Below are 5,690 nucleotides of genomic sequence, written 5' to 3'. Positions count from 1 at the left end.
CGGCTGCCGACTGCCATCTTGGCTGACAGTTAATTTGCATAAGGATATGCTGATTAGCCAATGGGAAGGGTAGCGGTCGTACGCTAATTACCATGTTTCTCTTTTATTAGATTAGATTTGCATCATATAAACACAGTAGATATAAATAACCCCAAGAGCAGAGTAATGGCAAATTGTGGTGGAAATCATTGGGAAATGATGGGTTTCGAGTATTTATTATTTGTGTTTTTAGTATTATTTATTTACTTGTAAGTTTATATTATTTAATTTTTAATAAATAATGTCTATGTTTAACAACTGCCTCTCAAAATTCCTGGAAAGCTAACAATCAGTTCTTGTGAGCCGAGATGAGCCAACTCCATCATACTGCTGCATCCCAGGGAAACTCCTCCTGCCCCCTTTGTTCATTCACCATGTTTTAGGACATGAAGGTGCAGGGCTAGAGTTAGGAATTTGATATGAAATATCTGAGTAAGGGAGAAGGGACTAGGTTTTTAAGTGTATAGAGCTAGCCCTAGCCAGTGTGGCTAAATGGTTAGAGGTCAGCCTGAGCACCAAAGGGTTGTGGGTTTGAGTCCTGGTCAAGAGCACATACTTGGGTTACAGGTTCGATCCTCAGCCCCAGTCAGGGCACGTGCAACCAATCGATCTCTCTCTCTCTCTCTCTCTTTCCCTTCGTCCTTCCCTCCCTTCCACTATTTGTGAAAAAAAGCTATGGAAAAAATATCCCGAGGATTAACAAAGAAACAAAAAAAATGTATAGAGCCCAAAGCTGGTCTGTGGAAAATTCTTTCAGTCATCAGGTATGTAAATTTCTATAGAGAAGATTTGGTTGTCATCAATGCGTAGTGAAAATGAAGTACTTGCTGTTAGGAATATGCTTGATAATGCAGTATAGAGAATTAGAAATGCCTCATACATTTAAAAGGAAATTTTGATGGTGTATCAGTTACCTATTGCTGTGTGACAAATTACTCTAAAATGTAGCAGTTAAAAACGCAAACATTGATTATTTCACAGTGTGTCAGTCTAGACTCTGGGTGCGGTTTAGCTGGGTCTTCTGGCTCAAGGTCTCTCACAGGCTGCAATCAAGGGGTCTGATTTGGCTTGATAAGGAGGCTTGGTTCTTTTCCAAGCTCACTCAAGTGGTTGTTGGCCTGAGTACCTCAGCTCCTCATGGCATATCCAACCATATGAGTCAATTTTCCAGTGCTCAGAGATTTTTCAGAGCAGCTTGTCCCTCTCTATCAAAAGCTGTCTATGAGGCTTATCATTCCTGCTTGGTGAGCGACCCTTGCTACTCCCAGTGTGGTCCTCAGACCAGCAGCAATTTATCACCAGGGGGCTTGTAAAAACTGGAGCATCTCAGTGCCCACCTCAAGCCTACTGAATCAGAATCCGCATTCTCATGTGATCCCCAGATATGCAAGTACATATTAGTTTCAGAAGCACTGTGCTCTTCTGCGTCTCAGGGCTTTCTCTTGCCATCTTGTTCAGAAGAAAAAACAAAACCCTTCAAAGAGCCAGTTAGGCCTGTGTGTTCTGCCCCTACCCTCTTATGTCTCTCCTATCATTCCCTACAACACTCCCTTTTGCTTCCTCCACTCCAGTCACTCTGGCCTCCTTGTTATTCCTAGAACTTCCTGGGTAACTCCTGCCCCAGGGCCTTTGCACTGGCTGTTCTGTCTGGAATATTTCCCCCCAGGTAACCACATGACCACTCTTATCACTTTCATGCCTTTAGGAAGTTTATCAGTGAGGCCAAACCTGGCCCCCAATCTAAGACTGCCACGCCTCATCCCCCATGTCCAGGCAGCCCTTGACTTTCCCCTAATGAAAGTTTCTCTAGAATAGTGGATCTCAACCTTCCTAATGCTGCGACCCTTTAATACAGTTCCTCATGTTGTGGTGACCCCCAACCATAAAATTATTTTCGTTGCTACTTCATAACTGTAATTTTGCTACTGTTATGAATTGTAATGTAAATATCTGATATGCAGGATGTATTTTCATTGTTACAAATTGAACATAATTAAAGCATAGTGATTAATCACAAAAACAATATGTAATTATATATGTGTTTTCCTATGGTCTTAGGCGACCCCTGTGAAAGGATCATTCGACCCCCAAAGGGGTCGCGACCCAGAGGTTGAGAACCACTGCTCTAGAACTTATGCCCTTGGACAGTGGTCGGCAAACCGCAGCTCGAGAGCCACATGCGGCTCTTTGGCCCCTTGAGTGTGGCTCTTCCACAAAATACCACGTGCGGGTGCGCACGTACAGTGCGATTGAAACTTTGCCGTGGTCGGCAAACTGCGGCTCGCGGGCCACATGCGGCTCTTTGGCCCCTTTAGTGTGGCTCTTCCTAAGCCTTAGGAGTACCCTAATTAAGTTAATAACAATGTACCTACCTATATAGTTTAAGTTTAAAAAATTTGGCTCTCAAAAGAAATTTCAATCGTTGTACTGTTGATATTTGGCTCTGTTGACGAATGAGTTTGCCAACCACTGTCCTAGGATGTCAGCTTCCTACACTAGGATGCAAGTTCCATGAGGACAGTTTTTTAGTTTATTTTTCTTTTTAAAGGTCGCTGCCACACCCCCAGTTCTTAGAATAGAGTTTGGGACATAGCAGAAATGAGTTTTCTTAGTCTACCAGTCTAGTAACCAGGAAATCAGAAAGAAATTCAAGGTCATGGAGCATACTGGCTCCTACTGATCCCTGTCTCTCTTGTTTCCATCTTGCTCAACTGATTTTTAATTATAGACATAATTAATGAACATAAAATTAGACAATACAGAAAAGTATAAAATAAAAATAACACAATAAATATAAAATATATAAAATAAATACAAATAAAATAAATGTCACACTCCTTCCCAAATTGCTCCCTCAGTTCCACTTCCCAAAGTCCCTATTGTCAAGATTCTTCTCTGTCATAGAACCCAAAATAATTTGCTTATACCTTTGTTTCTTGATTTATCAATGATAGGAGAATAAGGATGTTAGTATATCTGTAATGCTGCCTACTTTTCCCAACCAGTGGTTATTAGATATCTTATTTTAGTTCCTTTGCGGTATAGTTTATAACTGCAAGTAAAACAGTAAGCCTTCATTTCTGTATTTATCAAATTCAGGCAGATGCTATTGACTCTCTGCTCTGATAGACAAGAAAATGGCATACTCTCTTTTTTCTTTACTCATCTGCCTCTCATTTCTTTATTAGACTTTTTTTTACATTGTCAAGGTTTATGATTTTCACATTCTGTTCCATAACATTATTATATATAGTTTTCCGTGTTTCAATTGCAGATGGAGTCTAAGAATAAAAATCATTTAAAAATCCATTCTAATATGATAATTATTTAAATATTATTCACCTGTGAACCAACAGTGATTGGCTTTTTAGAGAAGGAATGTAATCCAATGCCATTAAATCTTTAAGCTTAAAGAAAACTCACTTAAACATCAATATCTAATATATCTCCTATTTTCTTACCTCCCTTTACTTTAGGTCATTTTCAGCTAACACTGTCTGCTTTTCAAATCACTTTATTTCTTGGAGTCCTGGTTCATTTTTCTGGAAGTTCTGTTTTTATTTTTTATTTTATTTTAAATTTACTCAAATACTTTCTTTCGTGTAGGGCAGATGTCAATTACATTTTCCCCCTGAATTCTTACAAGCCCCAAACATCTCTGTTTGCCCTTTTACTTAACTGACAGTTTGGCTGAGTAAAGAATTTTAGATTTCAAAGTTTTTGCTTCTCGGAACTTGACTCAGGGCTTCCTTCATTGGCATGAGACTTGTGCCCTCCAAGAAAGAAAGTGGCATGAGAATGACCTGGAAATAAAGGAAATGGAAGAAAACAAGAGACCCCATGCTTAGAAGGGCCCTGTGTTTAGAAGGGCCTGTTTATGGTTCTGCTGTCATCATCTTGAAATTCTGAATCATTTTTGATCATGAATTCCCACACTTTCATTTTCACCGAGCCCTGCAAATTATGAAGCTGGTCCATCTTAGAAGACACTCAAGCATCTAGCAATGCTGGTAATTCTGAAGCTCAACAGATTCTTATTCCTTGGTAGGCAACATGCTCTCTTTCTGTAAACTTTCAATTTACATAAACATTATATTTTTATCTGAATTTTATTCTGGATTTTTACCAATGCACATCTAGCTGTGGGTCTTATTACATTGCTCTCCTTTGATATTCAGTGGGCCTTTTCACTCTGAAACCATTCATTTCATTCTTAAGCTTAGGTAATTTTTCCTCTATTGTTTATCTGATTTGTTTCCCTTCTCTATTTTCTTTCTTTGTGGCACTTGAATTTGATGGATATTGAACTTCCTTTATCTTCTATGTCTCAATTTCCCTCACATATCGTTTATCTCCTTGTCTTTTTGCATAATGTTCTGGAAGCTGTCCTTAGGTTTATCTTCCAGATCACTAATTTGGCCTTTAGCTTTGTTCATTCATTATTCCACTCATTCACTTTTTTTTTTTTACTTTGGCTGTCATATTTTTTTAGGTTCCTCAGACTCTGTGAGGACCTATTAAAGAAGCTATGGCCCTAGCTGGTTTGGCTTACTGGATAGAGCGTTGGCCTGTGCTCTGAAGGGTCCCAGGTTTGATTTCAGTTAAGGGCACATGCCCGTGTTGTGGGCTTGATCCCTTGGGGCGGGGAGGGGGGGCAGGGGGAGAAGGGTGTGCCGGAGGCAGCCGATCAATGATTCTCTCTCATCATTGATGTTTCTATCTCTCCCACTCCCTTCCTCTCTGAAATCAATAAAGATATACTTGAAGGAAGGAAGGAAGGAAAGAAAGAAAGAAAGAAAGAAAGAAAGAAAGAAAGAAAGAAAGAAAGAAAGAAAGAAAGAAAGCAAGCAAGCAAGCAAGCTATGAAGGCTCTTTTTCCCTAGCAGCTTGCTTTTCTTGAAAATTTCCCTCAAGTTTTCCTGAGGCTACTCATTAAAATTAAGAAAAGTTTGTATTTCTCTTATGTGCCTGAACTACACGTCCACTGTGAGTTGTTTCTTTTTGTGTTTGTTTTTCATTTTAGTCCTTTTATGCTGTTGATTTTCCTCACATGCCTCTTTGTCCCTTCACATTTCTAATATATGTCCTGTCTACCAGTAAGTAGCTGGTTTGAGCTTCTGCTGTAGTTTATCGACAGCTCTTCCCTGAATGGGAGCCTGGATTGTGGCTTTAGGTAACTGGATGAGGAGTGTTTAGCAGCATTCTCCAGGTCAGGCATGTGGGCGCAGGCAGGATATTGGGGAACTTCTCAGTTATTAAAGTGAGAGGGCTTTATTCTGGGAGGACGGCAGCTTGGTGTATTTCTGTCCTTGTCTTTTCCTCCTTCTTCTCTTCCGTCCTCTTCCTGGCATCTGTGTGTAGGCCCGCGTTACCTGGAGCCCTGCCGCGTTTCTCTCAGCCTTCAGCACCCTCACTCAGAGCCCTCCTTAGGCGTGTTGCCCATTTCCTGTAGAGAGCAGTTCTGGCTTCAGCCTTGGTGAGTGGTTCTCAGTGCCTCCCGGACCAGCAACATCAGCATCACCTGGGAACCTGATAGAAATGCAGATTCTCTGAGACTCTGGGGTAGGGCTCAGCAATGCGGGTTTTAACATGCCTGAAAGCTAGCCCAGTAGTTGGACAACTATTGGCCTGGGGCAAGATCACTGCTCCCA

The sequence above is a fragment of the Myotis brandtii genome, unplaced genomic scaffold, assembly GCF_000412655.1.
Source record: "Myotis brandtii unplaced genomic scaffold, ASM41265v1 scaffold455, whole genome shotgun sequence".
NCBI classification, from domain to species: domain Eukaryota; kingdom Metazoa; phylum Chordata; class Mammalia; order Chiroptera; family Vespertilionidae; genus Myotis; species Myotis brandtii.
Note: the sequence above shows the minus strand (reverse complement) of the source record.